The 24,531-nt window shown below is 40.4% G+C and overlaps 1 protein-coding gene across 1 annotated transcript in view; it reads left to right on the top strand.

Moving 5' to 3' along the window:
* GRIA3 (glutamate ionotropic receptor AMPA type subunit 3) overlaps positions 1 to 24,531 on the top strand; it is a 271,547-nt gene that overhangs the window by 134,285 nt on the left and 112,731 nt on the right. The window lies entirely within an intron of this gene.

The raw sequence follows: 24,531 nt of genomic DNA, 5'->3' as shown, positions 1-24,531 counted from the left end.
TCTAGGGAATCACACCTCACAGAAAATCTAGAGCACTAGACTGGCTACATCAAATTTTCCAACTAACATTCTCTTGAGCTACCCAAATGATCCACTCCTCCCTTCCAAAATTTTTTTTTTAAAAAACCTGCCTTTGATTTTCTTAGATCTTGAAAGTGAAGAATCAGGTCAGTGACGTTGGTGCATGTACTACATGCCCTCTAAAATTTTATACCAAAATAGCCTTTTAGTGGGTGACCTACTTAATAGCCTAAAGCAGAGGAACATCCTCCTTGTCATACTTTGTTTTCCTTCTTTTGTATCAGTTACTTTGGCTTCTTGAATATCTTACATACTGTTAAGTCTTTTGGGTTTTATAGGACCTTCTACTGGAGGCTGGGATTTTTCAGCATGATATAATAAAAAAGCAGTGGGTAGAGCTCTGATTTCTATACAGCCATAGGATCCTGGGCACGTCAAATATCCATGCCTCAGTTTTTTTCAGCTACATAATGGGGAAAGAAAAATTTGTTCTACTTCATATGGTTGGTTGGTGTAATTGTTTTGAATGGCATAAATGCTATAGAAAAGAATAGTGATTATTAGTAAACAGTTTCAGGAAAACTAAATTAACATCATTCAAAAACCCTGTTCTCTCTTTTCATCTCACTTTCTATCTTCCTTTCTTCTACATGCACATTCACAGTACCCCTCAAAATACTTTCTGTACAATTTTTCATGGAACATTGTTCAAAGAAAAGTTTTTGCAATGTCCAGGTAGAGCTAAAGTGTTAATTTCACTTATTCTTTTTCCCTATTTCAAAAAATTGTCATAACACTATCAGTTCATGATGGTTTTCTCTACCATTTAAAGAATTTCTACTAGGCCATAAGTACTATGACGTAGGGACCATGTTGTCTTGTTTACTGTTGTATCTCTGGCATCCAACAGAGTATCTGGCACCTGGTGTTGGATGGATGAGTGGATGGATAGATGAATGGGTGGATGGATGAATATAGAATAAGAACATTTCAGTAAGTTCCACTGCGATGCTATGCTTCCATCAAGAGGCCAAATAGTACCTACGGTCACATGATATGATTATTAAAGTATACATTTTCTCAAAGGTTTAAGATGTAGCTCTCTGCTCAAGCCTCTTCTGATGATTTCATGAATTTGCCATAATTTATTTTTATATATAAATATATATTTCTCATTAAACAAATTTTTTAAATTAAGCAACAAATTCAACATGATATTTCTTTAGAGAAAACATTTTGTTAAATAAATTAAATGCTAAGTACAGAAATACCACTTTTCGGGGCTGGCCCTGTGGCCGAGTGGTTAAGTTCGTGCGCTCCACTGCAGGCGGCCCAGTGTTTCGGTGGTTCGAATCCTGGGCGTGGACATGGCACTGCTCGTCAAACCACACTGAGGCAGCGTCCCACATGCCACAACTAGAAGGACCCACAATGAAGAATATACAACTATGTACCGGCGGGGCTTTGCAAGAAAAAGGAAAAAAATAAAATCTTTAAAAAAAAAAAGAAATACCACTTTTCTCATTGGTTCCTAACCATTCTTTTGACAAACTTATAATTCACTATATAGGTCCTGGTTAGAATGATAACATTTATAACTCAATCAGTATCAAGTTCTCCTAAAAGATGTCCCCATCCTCCAAAGGTGTTTTCAAATTTGTTTGTGGTTATTTTCATGCAGGGAAACTTTTACAGTCTCCCACAAAATGACACTTCACACCACTAGCTGAGGTAGAAAAGCCTGGTATACCACTATTATACTATTTCCTATAGATCAGATTTTGGCATAAAGTAAGTTCATATTGTACTCTATATCCAATGGGTGTTAATGAAAAGACCTCAATATGGTGCAATTTTTCAAATATAAGCAGGTCTTCAATATGGTATTATATAGCATATCCTCCCCATTTCATGATATAGGTTCTAATTTTCCCTGTGAGTGTTCAGACACGTATGGGGTAAACCAAAATTCTTCCAACATTTCTTTCCAAAGCTCTTTTTGATCTCTTTCAACCTTTCACACTACAGCCGAAAAAAAGATGCAATTAGGTACTAATCTGTCTTTAATGTCTCTCCTTAACAGTTAATCTGTAAGGAAAATATTCCAAATTTACGGCTATAAGAATTAACATAGAAAAGGACAGAGCTAGAGATAGATGAAACCATGAAGTGTTGTCAGGGTTCATAGAGAATATTTAGAAACTGTAGATCTTGAATCTAAGAATTAAGGCTACTTTGTATAGGCAGATTTAGATGTACTAGGATGAATAACCACTCATCTGACCTGATATAGCATTCCTATTAATGTATTGTGTTCATGAGGTGCCCCCATTGGTGGACAGCTGCCTTAATTCAATGACCAATCTAAACATTAACTTTTGAAAAGGTTGCCTCTCATAGAGTTATCTACCCATGACTGAATAGATCCTCCATCCCAGTAGCATATACCTGTGGACTGCTTTTGAAGGTCAGACCGCATAAAATGATATGGCCCCATTAGACGTTAAATATTTATTTGGAGAGGGAGCATATAGTATAGAGTTTTAGAGCATGGACTCTGGAGCCAGTCTGCATGGATTCTGTCACTCACTAGCTGTGTGATCTGGGGCAAGTTACTTAACTCTCTGTGTCTCCATTTCCAGGTTGTAAAATGGGGATGATAACTGTACCTTAATGAGTTGATATATACAAAGCATTTAGAAAAGTACCTGACACATAGTGTTTGTATAGTGCTTTGATGCTAGACAACGTGTTTTCACATAGACTATCTCATTTAAGCCTCATTATGGGAGGCAGGCAGGGCAGATGTGTTTACCCCAAATTTATAAATAATAAATTGATGCTTAGAGACATTTAATGATTTGTCCAAACGTGGCTCTCTGTTCAATCCTAGTAAGTGACAAAGAAAGGACAAAACTCAGGTCTTCTGACTTCTAGTCCAGTGCTCTTGCCCCTATACTGAACCACCTCCCTTAATTTCCAAGTCATTTATTAAATATTTAGCCCATGTCAAACTCTACATTAGGCCTGCTCATCAGGTTACATTTTAAAACAATTGCAAAGCAATTGGAGAAGGTCTAGAGAAGAGCAAAAAAACATGATTAAAGCATTAGAAAATAGGGCCTACGAGGAAAGGCTAAATGAGCTGGGGTTGTATAACCTGGTGAAAGAGAGCCAAGAGGCAGTTTAATCACCATCCTCAAGTATAAAGAGTTATCGTAAAGAGGGCACTGACCAACTGTTCTGCATGCCTAAGGACAGTACCAGAGAAATGAGCTTAACTAGACTAGAGAGAGAGTCAGCATTAGAAAAGACTCATTACTACAAGGAGAGAGGAAATTGGAGGAAAGAAAATCTCACTAGTTGAGGCTATACGAAGGTAAGGCCGTTCTGGATTACTAAAAAGTCAGATCTAGAATAGTTTTAAGATTGTTTTCAAGAATATACAAATACTCCAAGTTAATCCTATCTGTTGACAAGTAAATATCCTCATAGATTTATTTTCATGAATAGATAAGAATATTTCATAATTTGCCTGTCCATTGGATATCTAAAAGGTTGTCTCCTTAAAGAGATTTAAACATCCCCCTTTAGTCTTTACCATGTTTTTATTTTTTCTATAGATAATTCAAAGGTAAATCTCAGCATAGCCCCTGCTTGAATTATAGCATGTGCAAACTTAGTGTGGCCCAAACCAGTATGTTTCAATGTGCTACCCTCAGGAAAAATACAAAACGTATGATTTCCCTTGGAAATATGTCAGGCTAAAATCACCTCATCATGGATGTGAAAGTAACACTACTTAAGGACAGAATCCTGAAGCAGATCAATTTCTTAAGTTCCTGTCATTTGAGAACCCTGACTGCCACAACAAAGACGGTCATTTTAAGAAATGAAGCATCCAAGTTAGTAAGTCAGGTTTCTAAAGATAACAATTTAAGCAAGATGAACACGATTAGGGGCCCTTCTAAAGTCTAAGGCTGTGCCACAAAGGAAACAGTGCTCACTCCAAAATATATATAGCAATTAGGGCCACTAGAGCACTGTTGCCAATGGCTAGACCTAGGTCGAGTGAATTAAAACTCTTATAGCCTTATCCCTGCTCCTTGCCTCACCCTCCACTCAACACATAATGGTACTGTCCAGTTGCTCTCTCCTTTTTGCTCCCCCTTTGTCCCAGCCCTTCTTCTCAATGTTCCTTGTAGAACATTTAGCTGACTTACCAGTCCATAAGACAGTTTGGGTTAGCACCCCTTCTTCTTGGAATATTTTGTTTGTGGTATAGTTGAATAAACACAAGCTTGGGAATTAAACAGACACGACTCCAAATCCCAGCTCCACTACTTCTCTATTGTGTGATATTGAGGAAACTGACAATTACTTTGAAGCTCAATTTTCTCATCTTAAAAGACTGCTTCACTACCTTCCTTTCATGTGACCCTCATGTGCTGTGAGGATCAAATAAGATAATAAGTGGAGAGCACCTGGCACAGTGCTTGGCACCCAGTAGGCACTCAATAACTGGTAACTATAGCTATTTGCTCATGAGTGATAAGTTTTTGTGCTTGTGGAAATTAGTTATTTGGGGATTGTTGCTCAAGAACAGTGTCCTCATGGATTTTCCAAAATATCAGTTCAATTTAAGGTCATATCATGAGAACAGAGTCTAAGACTTGAGCTATGCTCAGGTTACAGTCATATAAGTTGAACATGTTAGATGACCTTTTTTCTCCAATGTAACATTGACACACTTTTATTGATAAGCTCAAGGACTATCTTAGAACTAACTAGATTTTTCAGCGTCACTTAAAATAAAGGTACTAAAACCTTGAGCTACATCTGATAACTGGGCATTCTTAATAACAAATATGTATTAAGTGCTTACAATGTTCCAGACACTATTGTAATCCATGTATGTGGATGTATATGTGTTAATATATCTCCTGTGAGTTAATCCTCTTATTAGCCCTATAAGGTAGATGGGAATATTCTCTCCATTTTACAGATGCGAAAATTGAGACTTAAAGGTCATACAGCTAATAATTGATGGAGCCAGAATTTGAACCCAAGGAGTCTGACTCCAAATGTTGTTAATCACTGCATTAATCAGCCTTGCATCTGACTGAGTTTTTCATTTGGAGTAGATTTAACCAGAGGTTATAAGAGAGAAGCATCCTGATAAGGCCTATAGCAGCTTTGTTTACAACACGCATTGTTAAAGCACAAGCATTTCATGGATATTTTCTCCAGTTGACGAGAATCCGTATTCCATTAACACACAGAATTGAAAATATGCCCCTTAAAGCTACCCTTTGGTGAAGAGCTTATTTATGATGAACAGGTTCATTTACTTATGGTGCCAAATCAATCTAACTATGCAATGGGCCCACAAGAGTAGGCATAAATTCTGAGGGGTACTCTCTCAGAGTGATATGTTAGTACAGCTAGCATTCCCATCTGTGTGCATTTCTTCTCAGGTAAAGAACCACAATCTCCATTATTTTACCAAAAACTACCCTGGCTGTTGCCCATTTCCTCCTTCCCTTGCTAGCAATTAATGTGACTATAACTAGCAAAGTCTGGAAGGTACAGCTCCCCTTTTCTCCCTTCTCTCCATTAATTCCCGGAAAACGCAGCATAAAATGGCGCTGGCTCTGGGAAAGCATAAATGCCGATAGGATAAGTATTTGAGATGGTTGCTTAGCTTTTCTGGGCCACTAGACTTGAGCAGAAGTGCTTCAAGGGGCTTGCTCCTCCCTCCTACCCAGTATCACCCTTAAACCCAGGTGAGAGGGGCCACCGCCTTGATCTCCATGCTTTAGAGGACTCCTCATACCATAAACACTAAAACACAAAGACTTTTGTTTTTCTTTGTGGTCTTAAGAGTTTCTTGAAAGGTGAGTAGCTAGTTGAGCATCACAGAGAAAAGGGAAAGGGACACATAATCCAAACTGGTCTCCCCAGATCAGAGCACAAAGGCACAGAGGGGTCAAAGTGGGGGGTGGCAAGGGTAGGGGAAATGAGCAAAAGATAAAATGATAATTCATGCCATAGGAAACAAGAGAAAAATGGCTAATTGTGTTTAAAATGGGTCTCCCAAAATCACTCTAAGTGAAGGGTCTTGGCAGATAAGTTTCTCCAGATAACTAAACTCCCTCCCTCTGCACTACTTGAATGATGCAGGTGTGGAAGACAACCTCAAGGCAGAATAGTGAGCTGTAGGTGTGGGGAAGTTATCATCCTTGGCTTCTTGGAGGCCTTGATGGGTCCACCCCATCCCAGCTTCAGGTGGATACAGTCACCACCCAGGAGTTCTGAGCACTGGTCCCAGCTTCCACCCCACCCCACCTTGCCCTGCCCCAGCAGGGTATCTGAATCTCACAGGTAATAGGGCTGGCCTGGGAGAGAGTCTGATTCCTTTACCTTCCTGGTCTATTTCAAGGGAGTTGGCTACAGGGTCTTGGGTGTGTGTAAAGATTTCAATCTAAAATGGAACCAGAGGATATGAAATGGAGACTCTCACTCATGCGCCCTCAGGAAAATGAAATTTAAGAACTGAGAGACTGATTTCCCATAAATGCCTGACTTACAGAAAACCAGAATTTATCTCTTGACCAATGAGCATTCGCCAAGAATTCTCTCCCCATCCTCAAGCCAATGAACTTACTGCTTGGACTCTGGCTGGACTTCCTCCTCTTTGCTCTCCTTGCCCATAAATACAGCCCTCCCAAACCCTCAATGGACTCCCCTATAGCTTGCTACAGTTTGCATTTCCCAAAATTCTATTCCTCTGCTATTCTCAAATAAACTCAATTTCTAATAATTCAAGATTGCCTCAGTTTACCTCTTTATTTAGGTTGACAGGTGGATACACAGGCCAGGGCAAGGCATACCTTGGTTTTGATCTTTGTAACATTTGATATATGGTATGTGGTCCTCCCTTTGTACTCTTGCCATGGGCTTCAAAAATGTTAGGGGTGACCCTGCTCCTATTCACCCGTATCTCTCATGGCATAGAAACGTAAATGACCCTGTCAAAATGTCCAGTTTATTTCTGGGGAGTAGGTTTTTATGCACATTCTAGTCTCATTCAGTGTAAATGTAGCTCTTCCAATCACCTATCATGATATTTGCTTGGTGAGGCAGGGTTGAGGAGGGTGCTTTTGCACAGTAATGCAATCTCTTCCTCACTAGCGTAAGTGCTGTGGAAGGCTAATTGAATATCTGGTAGAATTGGGATGCAGGGTGATGCTCTCTTCACTCTTTTGGAAGATTTTTATATGACTCCTATCTCTCAAATGTGGGTACAGTCTACTCCAGAGAATCTTCCTGATACTCTCATATCTTTCACTTTATTCTATAGATATTCTCTTTTACACTATCCAAACTCCAAAAAAGAAGATGGTCTCTGGACATAGGATAAATATAGATCTGGAGGGGCAGCATAGGGAAGTAAATTACTCAGATTTCTCCTCCTTCTTTCCACACCCACCGCCACAACCCTAGCACTATGTCTTGTCAAATCCTTTTCAACACTAGAGTTTGTCTAAGATTTTCTATACTTAGAATTCCAAAGTTCTTCTGAAGACCTGCTTTCAGAGGCATGATTATAAGCTGAGGGTTACAAATTCTTCCACCACCACGTAGTAGTGGTTCTATATTTCACACTTAGGTCTATATCCCCCCATGACATTCAAATTATACAGTGGGCTGAGTGCAAGATAGGAGGCAGTACAGCTACACTGGAAAGCCCTTGAACCAAAGCAGGATGCCATTTATTTAACAGCCTGTGTCTACAGGTGGCCTGAGTAAGAAGTCTTTCAGAAGCTTCAAAAGACAAAGACAGGTAAGGGATTTGGCAGGTGTTACTATCTGGATTCCAAAGGGCGATCTGAGGCCATACCCCCATGACAGAGAAGCAAGGGCCTTACAGAACGAGACCTCTTGGAGTAGATAAATAATTGCTTAGCTACCTAAGGAATCACTGCATAATCAAGAGGCAACTCATGAAGAAGGAAGGCAAGGGGATCAGACCTCTGGAATAAGTGTTGTAATTTACATGGAAAACTTTCCAGACATGGGCCAGTCAACTGTTCTGACGTTAACATCACACAAGGGCTTATATTCAGCGTACTGTACTAGGCACTATCAAAAGAAACAAAAGCTCTCTTTCTTTCTTTCCTTTTTAAAATTTGTAATAGCCCTTAGCAATATGAGTCAAGTTAGAGAGCAGCATCTCAACAAATGTAAAATAATATAACAAAGACTAGGTACACATGTGCTGGTAGAATAAAAGGAATTAGAAAAGCCTACAGCTTATTTTTGCATATGAATAAATTAATCATAAAATGTAAGATCAAAGTGTTTCTAAGACCTTTGCCTTTCCATCTTCTTCTCCTAGGCACATGGTAAGTGCCATATGTAAAAAAGAGTTCCCATTCCCCTTTGCTTTCCCTGCTCGCCAGTCTCCTAATGGGCATGCTTCCAGATGTAGATGAATACATAGCCAAGCATACCCACTGGCTTTCCTGCATCTCTTACTGTATCTTACTAGATGTTCCCTTTCTTTCCCCATCTCCAGCCATTCCAAGTTTCTCTCTATCGATTGACTGCCTCATCCATCCTTTTCAGGGACCCTTTCTGTTACCTCACCAATCATGATGTCCAGTCGTCTCCAGTTCTTATCCTAATGACATGGTGATTTAATGCCATTACTTAACATATATTGGACTACCCTACTAATAAACATTTTGAAGAAAAATGTACCCCAGAATTGCAGAAGAGTGTCCCAAAAGCAAAACCTATGGCTGGATTTCTTAAAGATGCTCACTGCAGGCATGGTTTCTCTTAAGTCCAGCCTAAGTGAGTGGGACTCTGTACTTGTAGTAAAAGCTTTCAATGTTAGGTGATTTCATCACCCACTGGCAGCCTTAAATAAACTTGTTCCCTAAAATGCAAAGATATTTATCCTACGAATTAGTAGCAGACATCAGTATTCTGTATTTACGGATTTTATCTTTGGCTTATTAAAAATGATGGCCTGACTCTCTGGTCGTTACTTCACTCTAGACTGGCTTTGTGACTATTTAGAAGCAAATCCTCTCTAGGAAAATAAAGAGAAAAAACTCATTCAAGATCATTACTTTGAAACAGCAAAACTCTTGTTTATTTTAGATGATAGAAGCTTGGTCTCAAAAAGGAAATGGTCCCGCTCAACCAACAGTTCCCTTCCCCCATTTTTTAAAACTGTAGTATCTCATTATTTGCTTGACTATTTATGATGAGGTTTGGGGGCTTTATTTAAAAAATCAACCCAAATTCCAATTAATTTTCATTAGGGAACCTCATGAGAATCCATGGAATGACTGGAGACACCCTAGAGTTTTACAAAACTGAGTACAGAAGCCTTGAGGCAGGAGACCTGGGTTCTAACCCCAAGTTGTATGACATCAAAAAGTCACTTAATCTGTCTGCACCTCCATTTCCTAAACTGTAAAATGAATGTGTTGAACATGATGGTCCCTTCCAGTTCCAACAGGCTATGACTCCCAGAGCTGTTAAAAACAAGGTAGGAAATTCAATTCAAGAAATATTGCTTGAAGCCTGATTCATTTTACCACACCCAGTGCTAGATATGGTGGGGGGGCGGGGGAAGTACATGTCTTCCATGCTATAGCAGTAGGGGTGATAAGGCAATGCAATCATTCTGGAAGGCAGAGTATAAGTATCTAAAAATGTGTGAGTCAACTTTCCTGCTTTCTCTGATTGCTGGGCTAGTGACCATCACCGAGTGTTTCTTTGCTGACTGAGAATCTTGCAAGCCTCAACATCAGTGAGCTTTGCTTAGACTTGGAGACACAGATGAAGGGGGTGATTGAGATGATATGCTCCAGGGCTAGGGCACAGCTGGGAAGCTTATCATTTACCTCTGTCCTTGGAGTACAGAACAACAAGTCTCCCCATTAATAGGAGTTTCTGGTTGATCAAAGCTATACCACATGTGTATATAAATATCATATCAGCCCTTATGATATCTAGAAAATTCCTGGGGAAAATTCCTATTAATTAAGAATTTCTGGTAGTTGGATTCTGATTAACTGAGATTTGTTTGTTCATCACAAGCCCATTGTAAGTTCCTCATTATGTCCATATCCACCGTTATAATCCTGCTCAGATGCCCTTGTACATGGCAATGTATAGTGATTGCAATAAAGATTTATTAAATCATAAGACCTCCTCTCCCGTCTATTAACACCAATGTTTCAAGATTAAGGCTGGTACCTTATTCCAAAATTATAAAAATATGAATGAGCTCAAATGGAAAGATAAAACTAATACAGATAACCTTCCTTTTTTGAGCTAATTCCATAACTTAAATCAAGTGAGACCTCAGATCTGTTCTCTAATAAAAATAGAAAGAAAGGAAACGTTAACCCTATATAGCTATGTTATCCCTCCACAGGCAATAAAGACATGTTCAGTTGGCAAGGGAGGAAAACGCCCTGCTACCTGTCCCACTGTATGGCTTACACATGAACACTCCAGTTAAGCTTTTGCAGGCACTGAGAGGTTGACTTCTATGGGTTAGAATTACTGGCTTTAAACATTGAATTTTTAAAATTTTTTTAAACAATGAATTTTTAGAATCATCATTCAGCTTTATTAGGGAATTTCCTCAGATTAAGAGCAACAAAAATGTAGCAATAAGAGGGTTCATCACTCAGCTGCATGATTATAGGAGTCTTGTCCTAGATTATAACAGGTGCTGTAACAAACAGTTTCATAAGGGCTGCAAGAATCACAGTTTACAACAGCAGCACAACAGCTAGTGATTGTTCAAGCTCACATTGCTACAGGACCCTTATGTTTAAAATAACTTAGACCTCTGGGTTCCCCTACGGAGAGGCACTAAGCAAATGCAAAATAAGTGCAGTAACAAAAAATAAAATAAAGTGTGTAGATTCAAGTTCTTTAGTGCACTAACACTGAAGGGCAAAAGCCATTGATTGATCCGTGCCAAGGTCCGGCCTTTGGTGAGACTGAGTATAGGAAAGAGTCCTCAATCAGTTTCATGCTATTGTTACCAACCACCTACCTGGCCCTTCCAGTCAAATTAATCCCATTCTTGTTGGGGCAGCTTTCCTTCAGTCCATATTTGACAGGGTCAAACTGTCTCTGCCAAAAGCTAACAAATTGACAAGTAAGGGGCACGATTCAATGGACCAGGGCCAAGGCTTAGGGAGATTGGTGACAATCAGGGTCACGTCACTAGAGGTAGAGCTAAAGTGGAAGAGATTAGTAGCTAGACATCATATTCTATCTCCAATCTTTCAAAAGAATATATAGCTATCAGACTCTCAAATATACATGTACAACTAACATCTTACTCTGAAAATTAATAGCAATTGACAAATATCTTCAGAAGTAATCCAGGACTAGGCCAAAGACCAGAAAGCTGACTGTGTTCTATCTCAAGACCATTGTGTGACCTTGCACAGCCATCTCACCTTTTATCATCTTAGCAACTTGAGCCATAAAATATAAAAATCCTTCCTTGCCTTACTAGGATGATGTTAAGATGAATCAGATAATTTCTCTAAGGTATTCTAAGATCCTCAGAGAGGGCAAGTCTGCAAATATCAAGCATTATAATTAGAGTCATTGCACCTCATTTCTTAAGGGGGAGAAAATGAGTAAGGCAAGGAATGTGTGGCCTCTGAGCCTGAGAACTCAAAAAGGATTTAAGCTCCTTCTATAATCTGAGGCAAGTCTCAAGAGAGGGAGACTGACGTGGTGGAGTCAGAGAAGAGTTCAGTGGTTAGGACGCGCTCTCCAGATATTTGCAGTTTTCATGTTTGTCTTTGACAGTATGATGTTACTTTACTATGATCATCTTAAAGGTTTGGATTTGTGAGTGCTACCAAGAAAGTGGCCAGTATTTTGATAATGATTTTGTGAGCCAAACAGGTCTGTCCTACTATAGTGGGGTTAACTGGTCATAAGCAAGGGCATTGTATTTAAACTCACATGGTTTAACTTAAATTGTTTTCATGCCTTAAATTGTCTCAACAGTGGAAATTCTAGCTCCAGGTATACCTGGATCATTATTGAGGACAGGGGGAGGAAAGTTGCAGTCTCTTTCAGAATTCAACATTGGCAGAAAACATGCCCGCCAATCTTAAGAATGGGGACATAGAAAAGGGATAACTGGGTGAACCAATTCGCAAATCAGAACCTTGAAAAGACGCTATCTAAAAGACACACACACACACACACACACACACACACACTTACAGAGGTAAATAAGAGGGAAGAACCAAAATAGAGTAGAACCTAAGAGCTGAGGATCCAGGGACACTGAAGCAGTGGACTAAGCAGTCAAAGAAGGTACTATAGAAAGCTTCTGAATGGCCATTCTTAAGTGCCTTGCCATAACTGCTTTCTCTTCAGCCACTCTAAGAGTCCTTTGCACTTCTCTTGACATATTTCAAACTACTGCCTGTGCTTAACTTGAGAACCTCCTACTCAATAAATTGCTCCCCCTCCCTCTTTCCTAGCCAATATAAAATCAATTGTGACTTGACAGACTGCTTTGTTGCAGTTTTCTCAAAGGCACAAAGGAAAGAAACACACCTTATTTGTACACGCATTAACTTAATTTCAGTCTCACCCACTCAAGCACAGTGCAATCCTTCAAACTATGACCCAAGCCCCTTCACTATCTCGTGTCCATGGCAACCACCACCAAGCCTCTCAGAGAGTTGCAAAGAGTGGCGTGAAAGTGCATCTCCCAATAGAGCTATTAGCTCTTCTGCATTAACTACATTGTAACAGGCAGTAGTAGGCCGATCCCTGAATCCTTAGGTATTTGCTTTCATTAGGGAGGGGGAACGTTGTTCACGTCTCCTCCCCAGAAGAGTTATGGGCTTCTTCCCACACCCAACCTATTGAAAATAAAGCACTAATTGAGAAATATTGAAACTAGGTAGAAGGACAGTTTTGGTTGAAAAAACTTCTCAATGATATACATCCCCAACAACTCTGTCCACTGCAGCCTCCACCACAACACCCTGCTTGCTAAGCTACAGCCGGCGATCTCGAAGCCCCCAAAAAGACAATACATATGAAATCCTAGTCACTTTCTTTTATGCTCCTTACCACTCAGTGATCTGCAACTCATTCTCAACTTGCTTAATTCATGTCAAGAACACATGCGTGACGATCTCACCATCAGACTATATTTTTTAAAGAAAAAGAGCAAAGTTAATAATTGTCCGATACTGGAGGATTTATGAGCCAACAGAAAATGGTATGGTTTCTCCAAATATAGAGACAGCTGTTCAGTCTGCAAACTATTTTCATGAATTCCATGTTATTCGCTTTTCTCCGAGCTTATCTGAAAAGTTCTCAGATAGAGATGAATTTCCCTTTACTGTACTCCAGAGGAAGATGGGGATGGTTCCGTTTGCAATATCGTTAACAACAGAACCCAACGTATCTAACAAAGACTTTTTGCATAAAGAGGACTAGCTCAGATTCGGTTCTTTGTGGACACGGAAAAGGACTCCTTGCTCAAGTGTCCTCGTTATGGAATCTACATAAATAGGAATACATGAAATATTTGAAGTGAGAGAAACAAGGGAATGGCTTTATCTTCTTAATTGCATGAAAAAATAAAATAGAAGACTCTTACATACAATCCTTTCCAGTAGATCTGCTGAAATATAAGATTGTTTCAAGCTCTCCTTGAAAGCAAGACATCATTCCTATTCACACTGCCTGTGTCTGTTGTCCTGAATAAGAACTAGTAATAAGTTTAAAGAAAAAGTGAAAAACAAGACATGGATCCAGCCCTCAAGAAGCTCATGGTTTAGTAGGGAAGCAGTCAAATAAACAGATGATCGTGGTCCAGTGTGATAAGCATGGTGACAGAGGTGAACAGAGATCCTAATAGGAATTCAGAAGAAATGTGCCAGCTCAGCCTGGCTCAGAGATCAGGGAGCCTTTCCCTGATGCTTTGTTGAACGGAGTCTTCAAGGACCAATAGTCCATTTGGTTTGGTGGAACAGGGTGAAAATTTATATATGCATATGTATGACAAGCCCCATTAACTTAGAGTGAATGCTAATAAGCAGTGCCAATTAGGAAATTGAGAATAACTCAGATGTCATAAAGCAGAATGGTAGTAGCTTGGTATCACTAAGAACACGGGCTGTATTGGCCACAATATAACTCTGCCTTTCATCATGACTTTTGTTTTCTTTGCTGAGGAAGATTAGCCCTGAGCTAACATTTGTGCCAATCTTTCTCTATATGTGGGTCACAGCCACAGCATGGCCAACAAGTGGTATAAGTCCAAATCCAGGATCTGAACCCGTGAACCCAGGCCACTGAAGCAGAACGTGCTGAACTTACTATGCCATGGGGCAGCCCCACATCATGACCTTTTGATCCTCAAGAAATGGAATTTTTCCACCAGTAAATACACTAACATGGTATCTGAAATGAGAAGCTTCTGCTTAGGGATTATACTATCCCATCATTTTACAATGAAGAAACTGAGGTGCTGAGAGAGGGACTAACATATATAATGGCCACACAATTAATGAGTGAGACAGCAAGAATTCAAACCTAGATCTGATTCCAATGTCCATACTCTTTGTGCCACACCACCCAAAATTATGCCAATACGTGTACCAAATAGATATCTACACATGGGTTCCCCTGAATAGGCCACCTGCCTTGTTACCCCCATCCCACTTCCCACTTAACTGCCTGGAACTAGTGTTTAGGTTAAAATAGTCTCGTCATATGAAAACATACTACACTAGAAAGATAACATTTGAAGTTAATATCACTTCTCATCCTTTTTCCCTATTTGGAGTCCTCTCCTTTCTCATCATCCACAAACATTGAATACCTGCCTACAGGGCACTGGGCTGAATAATGTATACACTAACAAGTTTAAACTGGGGCCCTGCCCTCAATGACTTATAATCTAATTGGGATGGCATGACACATGCCTAAATTGGGTAAATAATTGATAGTCTCAGGGAAAGATGAGAGGTAGAAACCAGATAGGAATTCACAGCAGGGAGTGATCACTAGACAACCAAACTAGAACACAGGCTTCAGGAGGGCAGGGTTTTTCTGCTTTGTTCATTGCTGTAGTCCCAGCAGCCAAAACAGTTTGGAACCTAGTAAGTACTCAATAAATATTTGTTAAATGAAATAAATAGCTTCTTGACTTTTTTCAGGAAAAAAAGTCCTGACGTTTATCACTTGGGGATTAATTCCCAGTCCTGTACGCACTGCCTATTGTGGCTTTTACTCATGGTTCGCCACACGAACTCCCCAGGGAGACTGGTAGAAAGGACTGCTCCGTCTGGCTTAACACTTTGCAAAACCTTCACAAGGCTGTGTCCTCTGCTGCTCCCTACCATGGATGCGTGCTCCCAGTGATTAAGGGTAATGTGGAGCCAGGGCTTTTTGTCTATTTGTTCATTGTGACCTCAAGCTCTTTTCGGCAAAAGGCACAGCCTTCGATAGCAATGCAACTCTGAGAGACACAACTCCATTATTTGCTTGACTCATCTAACAAGGCAGAACGCAGATTCTGATTTAAAAGCAAGCTCCTTTAATGAGTTTTGGTTAGGCTTGAAGGAAAAACAGTTGTGATTACTGTCAGTAGGCATAGGTTGTAAATCTCTGTCTTAGATGCTTACATTCCATTAAGGGGGACTCTAATGGGTATCACGATACAATTCCTATTAAAAAGCGGAACTGGGAAAGAAAAGCAGCTTCAAAAGCAGTCATTTGTGCTTCCCAAAATGGTCCAGTTCTTGGTCTTCCAAGGCTTTGTACTGGGTTGTGATTTTTTCACTTATTTTACCTTTACCATTGTACAAATTCTTATTACTTCTGGCTTCCAGGCCTTGGGAAGATATGTGTAATTAGAATGTATCAGAACACTGAAGGGAAACCCAAGCATTCATATAAAAAAGCAAGTGGAGATAAAGCCATCCTGCTGTCACTGTGACTTACACTACTAACTTCACGGTACCACAGTGCTGTGCCAGCACGTAATTTTAAGTCAAAGATTTATATGAACATGAATGGTGAAGGATCCAATTTTGTAATAAAAAATTGCTAAATGTGTGTGCTCTCTAACTTCTTCCAAAAGCCCGCAAAGCTGAATTCATTTTCAGCTCTGTGGGCGCACCTCCCAAGAAATTAGAACATCAGGTACCACCACACAGATATGGTGCAGAATATACTGCCCACTGTGATCCTTTCCCCTTCTGAGAGCTATAGTTCAGAAGGTACCTGGTTTATGGTAGAGTCTAAGGAAAAAATAACAAGAGGCACACACCTAGAGCAGCCATATACTCTAAAATCAAAAAAATCTTTGATTAGGAAACTTTCCTGGATTAAAGCAGAAATAAATACTACCTTGTAGATCTTTCCATATTTTTTCAAAGCTTTTTTGCAAAGTATCTCCTTCAGACCTTTGAGGTAGGTAGGGTTAATAGTGTTTTCTCCATTATGTAGACGAGAAACAGACATAAAAAGGTTAAACAACTTGCCTGAAACCACATGGCCAAGAGTGCTGAATTCTGGTCCTTATTTCCAAAAGAGCTAGACTCGCATGTAGAAGGATGCGTTTGGAAAAGCAGCAATGGAACTCTTGTTATACCACATTAACTGTGCCCTGCCCCAGTCAGCTCCCCTGCTTTTGAAAGCTGTGGCTAATAACCTTTACTTTGGGCTTGGGCATTTTTCTTTTCCCCTTCCCCACTCTGTTTCCTGAAAGAACAATTAAGATCCATCTGGGACTAATTATAGTGATTCTTGAATTTGAACTTGCAGCCATTACCCAATTGAGGTCACTTATTTTAAATTAACTTGCCTGGTCAGAACACAGGTTTGGTTCTCTTCAGAGCCCGGTGCAGAAAGGCACGAGCTTACTCAGACTTTTAATTAACTAGCCAAATAACCTGCACCATGACAAACTGCCTATGATTTGATGGAGTCATTCATTTGCATTCAGACAAGGATTAAAATACATTGTCAGAGCTTCAGGGACTGAGTCCTAGAAACACAGTCTCTTGTTCAGGGCTGTGAGCCTCTTCCCTTTGGTTCCCTCTAATTATTTTTCCTGTGCTTTTGTTCTGATTATCCAATATTCATCACAAGTGCAGCTTGTGATTAAACAATGACAACTCATGTCATATGCTGATAGGGAATCGAAAATTGGAGTCACGATCATGTGAACCAAGCCCAAAGATTTGAGAAATAATTAGGGGAAACCAAAGGAAAATTCCCAGGATGCCCCGCAACAAAGGAGAATTTCCAAAGATTCAGGCCATAGCTGCTCCCCACTTAGGTAATAATACATAATAACGGTAGGTATTCAGTCTTTGTTGAATTGAATTCATGGTGGGAGCGGATCATCCCACAGTAATAATGATAGTTCTTATGATCAGTAATTATTATTATAGCTTCGAACACTTAATGATTGGACTCTAGAGTCAGACAAATCTGATTTGACTCCAGGCTCCATCATTTTCTGCCTGTGAGGCCTCAGGCAAGTTATCCAGCTGCTCTGTGCTTCAGTTTTCTAACATGGAAGATGAAATTAATAATAGCACCTACCTTAAAGGGTTGTGGTGAGGAGTCAATGAGATAAAGCACTGAAAAAAAATCATCTTACACAGTGCCTTGTACACAATAAGTGCTCAATAAATGTTAGCTTATGTTTGTCTTCTGTTGTGTCCCACCACCAGGCCTTTGTCCAGGGCATCTTTCCACTTGGGGTCCTCTCTTCCCTTCTCTCTGCCAGCAACAGTTCCCCTCCAATATTCAAAATCTAGTCTAAAAGACATCTTCCTTTTGCATCTGAACCTGTTCAATGCCTATCCCCTCAGTACACTTTTCTACATTTTATATTATTTTAAATAACACCTTCTTCTACTGCTTCATAAGCCATCTAGACTTTTCTCCAGGGTGGACTTAAGCCTTCCATGTTAGAAACATGTATTGAACACCACCTCAGTGCCGTACACTGGGGCTCTATGCTGTGGGGTACATGAGATGAGCAAAGAGATAAGGCTGGGAGAAAGGAAAGCAATATTGATTGAATCCCTTTATATCTCAGGCACTCTCCTAGGAATTTTAAATGCATTTCTTCTTTTAAGCCTAACGAGAACATTAAGAAGTTGGTGCCATTATGACCTCTATTTTACAGCTGTAGAAACTGAGGTTCAGAGAGGTGAAATATCCTGTCCAGGGTCACTCGGCTATGAAGAGGAAGAGCTGGTGTTAGGCTGATCTGACTCCAGAGTCCACTCCCACTACCTTTATGCTTCACTGCCCACCACATGTTATTTTTTTTTATCAATTGCTAATGTCTATCAAAGCAATATGTAAACTGTAAAGTGTAATATATGTGGCATAAGGGTCATTGTGGTTATAACAGATGCTCTTGGTGCCCTACTCATGTCCCTTTGGCACTAGCCTTTTATATACATGCCAACGGCATCCTATGATAAGCACATGCTATTCTCCACTTGAAGACTTTCTCTTTTGAGAGTGACAAGTCAGAAGTGTTGAGGAGGAATTAATACTCCTGACAGAAGCTATCAGCCAATGGTGAATGGGAATTGAAAGACAAAGACTTCAGCTTCCTAGCCCTTCACGTAGGTGTGTTTCACGTGACTCCCAGAGGTCCTCAGAGCTAACCTGCTCATTAATGCACTTGTATTGTCTTCTTTCCCTTTGCTTCTCATTTCCTCACTCTCTTACCAGCGCTTCCTGGAATCATCTCCCAATTAAACTACTGGCCCGCAAATCTTTGTCTCAGGGTCTGCGTCTGGTGTATTCCTGTCTAAAACAAGAATCTTTCAGAAATTCCACCTTTGGCTCCTTTCCCAGGAGTCTGAATGAGTGTCCTCATGTTGCCCCCTGCCGGCCCAGGGCTTCCCATGGGAGCTCCCCAAGGGAGGATCCCATAAGCTCAATGTCTCCCTTCTTACCGACTTTCATGAGAATCCCATCACTGAGGGTCCTGCTTTTAGCTTTTCAAAGTGTATTTATTATTGTATGGAAAGGTAGTTCTTAAATTTCAGTGAGCATCAGAATCACCTGAGTGTTAAAACGCAGACGCCCTGGCTCTAACCCAGACTTTCTCAATCAGACTCTCTTGAGACACGCTCAGCCGCTTGTATTTTCATAGATTCTCCAGTGATCCACACAACATACACTTTAGAAATACTGTCTTAAGACATTCTTGTAGCCTGGGCCTCCAAGATATGTGGATTGTGTTCCTTAGTGTTCTCTCAACCCCCAAGGCCTGCATGGATTCAAGCGAGAAAACCTGGACTAGCTATGCCTCCTTGCTCCTGAAATGAAGCGTGAATAAGGCTAAGGTCCAGCTGTTACTGTCAGGGTAGGGTGGCTCGAGACTCCTGGGCAACAGTCTACAATGCAGAGGAGAGATCCATCTTACTGACTCTGCCAAATTTCTGCTCTCAAATCTCTCATTGCCCACCGGCAAACCTTGTTCTCTCCTGTGGTAATAAACACCGTGGTGACTGCACAGGATCAGTCAGGTTATGTGCTGTGCTCCTGCCTCTGGGCAGAACCCTCCCCCACCTGCACCTCCCCACACACATCTTCTTCCCAACCACTGCATCTGTGTGGTTTGAATTCATGGTTCTGATCAATGTTGGGGGCAAGAGAGGAGGGGGCAGTGGAGGGGGGCAGTGTGGGTTACTCTGTTGTTGGTTTACCCCCAGCTTCTTGTCCTTTTTGCACTCCCAACTCAAATGCCTGAACTCCAAGTACAAACCTCAGCTCCTTCCCTGCACCTCCAACCCAGTGCTGTCCTGACCAGTGGCCCCAGTACCCCTCTGCACCCAGCTCTGATGCCTCTCTGTATTCCTCACCCCATAGCAGTAGGAAACCACTTCTCTACATTTTGAGAATGAGGGACTTGAAATCAGGGAAGGCTTCATGGAAAAGGCTGCATATGAGCTGACCCTTAAAAGATAGATGTGATTTCCGCAGCGAAGGATGGAGGGAGGGGGCAATGCAATAGGAATAAGGAATGGAAAACATAACCAATATATGATAAGCATCAGGCGCAGCATTATGAACTATAGATACATTATTTCATTTATTCCTCACTACAATTTTATAAAGAGGTACCGATAATAGTCCCATTTTACAGATGAAAATACTGAAACACAGAGTTTAATTGCCCAAAGTTACATAGCTATTAAAGGGCAAAGTAGGGACTCTAACCCAGGCAGTCTAGCTTACACTCTTGACCACCCTACTCCACTGCCTCCCAACTATTGTGTTCCCTGTTTCACAGATGGAAAACTGAGACAGAGAGGTTAAGTTACTTGCCTAAGTTTGCACAGCATGTAATTGGCAAAGCTGGGATGCACTGCCCTTAGCAGATCTCTTTCTATTTACTATATAACCATTTATACCCCTTCTAACTTAGTTTTTCCAAGCAATCATTCCAGTCACAATTTCTTATGGAGTCAGCCCTGGCTACCATCACAACAAATGCCTATAGTTGGTCTAAATAAAAATATTTCCTCTGGTGTGTAAGCATTGTAACACAGCAAGGCTCTCCTGAAATCAAGAGAAATAGCCCTCTGAAATACATCTCTCTTTGTTTTCAAAATAGCATTCTCTTTAAGTTACCTTTTTGTCAAGTTTCCATTTGTGAAAACCACAGGAAAAAATTCTTCAGGCCTTAGTTGGAGACAAAGTACTTTCTATCTCTAGCAAGTTATAAGTTAATCATTCTCTCCTCAGTTGTACCTTGAACATATTTCTGTTCTCGCACTACTTCCAATGGATTATAATTGTCTGTTAACTTGGCAGTCTTTCCTAGTCTAGTGTTAAGATCCTCCAGGCTAGGGACCAGGTTTTGGTGACCTCTGTCTCTCCAGTGTCTGGCCCCAGGATTGGCACAGAGCAGGCACTCAACAAATGTTCACTGAAAGAAGAGACAAATGAAATGTCGTTAAGAGAGGCAACCCTTCCATCCACTAGGGACTTCAATCCATATTCCTTCTGAGTTCAGTGGTGCGCTGGTAAACTGGCTCTCAAGGTAAGGAAAAAGTCCTGATTCTTAGTGTTGGCTGATTTCTGTAGTGTAAATACTCCCAGCATAGCTGATTTCAAGCTACCAACGGTTTAATAACTGGCTCACAAAATTCCTAAATATTTAATAACTAGCTTTCAAGAATCTCCTAATTTTGGTTAAAAGTCTGTAATTCTGCCTGGAATGCTTGAACTGTTACTGTGTTAGTGTGATCACAAAGGTGCATGACCTATCAGAGTGGGAAAGATAATGCCAAATTCAAATAGCAAGAGTGAAGGACCAAACCAAATCAAACATTTGTGAATTAGGAGACTGGTGTTTTGCCTCCCATGAACTAGGCCTCTATCACCATTTGTCATCCATTCGCAAGTCGAGATACACTTAAATGACATGGCTCCCAGAAGAGGGAGACACCTACCACATACGCAACTACCCTGAAAATCAAAGGCCCAAAACACACTGGGTTTCTGATAGAGATTTACTTGTATTTAAAAACGTAAACATGTTCTCTCACTTCCTTCAGCAATCAGAAAATCTCACACATTAGGGTGTCAAATGCTGGAAGCATTGCACAAACAGAAAATGAATTTACAGAGGCATAATCAGGGAGTTCTAAGGAGAACATCTCATTCTCCACATCCCCACATCACATGTTTCTTTCTCTCGCCTCCTGACTTGGAGTCTCCATCATTCTTGGCCGAAGCTGGTCCTCTAGTACTTTACCAACCATCCATGGTTCAGTTTTGCACACAGTAATGGAGCTAATAAGTAAATGGCGGGATTTGAATCCAGAACCATCTGACTTCAGGGTTCATGGCTCTTTCTAGTGAATCACCTTTAATAAATACCTATTTGTTCCAAGCTTTAAGGGTGATTCAGATCACATCTATAAAGAGTGTTAGACTCTTAAAAGCTTAAACACTATAAAGTGTCATTTTAGGTGTGATGCTGGAGTTGTTGATCCTGATAAATGCCTAAAGATGGGAAGGTGTGACCTCTGGGCCAATGAAGGAAGTCCTGTATTATCCCACCTATCCCCAAATGATTGTGGCTGGAACCAACACATTATTTGACTAATCAGCTGTATGCCTGAGAACACTATGCTAGTCCTTTTGCAAAAGAAAATCCAAGTAATGAGTCCACTGGCACTTCCAAGCCTTCTACTCACCACACATACAGTCCTTCCAGTAGGTCTTATTCAGAAATTCAGGATTATAGTACTTTGGGCCCAAATGATTTTGCAAAATCTGCAGAGAAAGGTAAAAACATACAATTTGATATTTAGAGTAAAGTTGTAGATATGAAAATAAAAGCTGCTGTGTGAACATAAAATAGTTGACAGTAAATTTCATTAAAAATGCTTGAAGAACACTTATTTAAAATGTATTGTTTAACATGTAGACAAAGAGAACAGATTAGTAGCTAGCAGGGGAAAGGGGGTTGGGGGGTGGGCACAAAGAGTGAAGTGGTGCACCTACAACACGACTGATAAACAATAATGTACAACTGAAATTTCTCAATGTTGTAAACTATCATAAACTCAATAAAAAAAATTTTTTTACAAACAACTGTACATCTAGCTCAAATGGGAACCGACCTGGAGCAAAGAACAAAGGCATTTTTTCAGATAAAAAAATGTCTTGTTTAAAATAAATTATCACTAATTTGGGATGATAGCCAATACAAAATGCGGATAGACTACAAAAGTCATACATAGGGCTATGTTGAAGAGAAACTAATGTAATTTTTGCTATATTCTTCTAGACTGAATACTAGTTAAAATCACACCTACCTTGCCTCTCTGAAGAAATGTCTAAAATGGTTCCAAATATAAATAGGGTACTGTGAAAAATGGCCAGCCCTAGTGGTCTAGTGATTAAGATTCGGCATTCTCACCCCCACAGTGGGGGATCGTCTCCCTGTCAGAGAACCACACGACACATCTGTTGGTTGTCATATTGCGGTGGCTGTGTGTTGTTGTGATGCTGAAAGCTATGCCACTGGTATTTCAAATACCAGCAGGGGCAGCCATGGTGGACGGGTTTCACTGGAGCTTCCAGACTAAGACAGAAGGCACATCAACTAGGAAAGAGGACTTGGCCCGCCCACTTCCGAAAAACTTGGCCACGAAAACCCTGTGAATAGCAGTGGAGCATTGTCTGATCTAATGCCGGAAGGTGAGAGGATGGTGCAAAAAGCCCAAGCAGGGTTCCACTCTGCTGTACACAGTGTTGGTAGGAGTCGGGATCCACTCCATGGCACTGACAACTGTGAAGGGTCTTCTAGATGAAGTACTCCAAGAAAAGGCACAGTGTTTGGAAATGCATCATTTTACGGAATGTTATCTAGTGGAAAGGTCCAGGTGTTTATTACTGACCCCCATGACCAAGGACTCTAGCTGATCAAAGCTGCTGGCTTCCTGGGTGGAGCAGTAGGTGTAAATTGCCTTAGGAAATGCTTTTGTAAGTTTCCAGATTTGTCATTTGTACCCAGTCCAGGGCATTAATTGCTACTTCCCCAACTCTGCCCATCATTTTGCTCCAAGACTGATGAACCTTTGAAAGTGGATGTGGATACTCTTTAAGATTTGAACCACAATAAAAATTAACCTTATTTTATTAGGACGGGGAAACATGATCTGCATTCTCTTACCTAAATACACGACTGCTTTTTAAAGCAATATTTCCCATCACCCCTGGTGGCAGAGGATTTTCAGTGACATCTAGATGAATGTATTTTATTTTCATACAGTTATATTTATTTTCTTCTCTGTCGTTTCATGGATATTGTTGCTTTGGACACAGCTAAATTTAAGTGAAGCAGTAGTTATCAAGATAAATATTAAGAAAATAATAGTAATGTGGTATATGGATAGTATACAAATCATTAAGGAATTTTGTAAAGGAATGAATTTGAGAAATACTGTTTTAGGGTTAATGCAATGAGGCATTCCCACCAGGATTGACACGCATTGAAATGGTCCCTTATCCCTAGGAGCAAGAATATGTTGCTCCTTTAACTTACTTGTGGCCATTTATTGCCTCTTACTTGTACGTTCTCTTTGCCTCTCCTGCTTAGCATTAAATCTTCCATATATTCCATTTAGTCATAGTGAATACAGTATTAAAATCCGGGAAGTTAAACTTCCAAAAGACATGTTCTTTGGTGAAATCTTTGTCTTCTAATCCTCACATCCCAGCATTTTATTTGATGCCTTATTCAATTGCCTTCTCTCTGCGTAAGCTTCCCCTGTAGACAGCATAAGCACTGATGAGATTTCTCGGTTATACTCCCATTTTCCTTCTTTATGAAAAGCTTCAGCCTTTCTTTCTCCATCTGCACCACCCCCACCCCACTGCCATTGGGCTGACTTTGGGGAGGGTAAT

The sequence above is a fragment of the Equus quagga genome, chromosome 10, assembly GCF_021613505.1.
Source record: "Equus quagga isolate Etosha38 chromosome 10, UCLA_HA_Equagga_1.0, whole genome shotgun sequence".
Taxonomy (NCBI): Eukaryota; Metazoa; Chordata; class Mammalia; order Perissodactyla; family Equidae; genus Equus; species Equus quagga.
The sequence above is the reverse complement of the archived record's forward strand: the minus strand, read 5'-3'. Positions and strand labels throughout refer to the sequence as shown.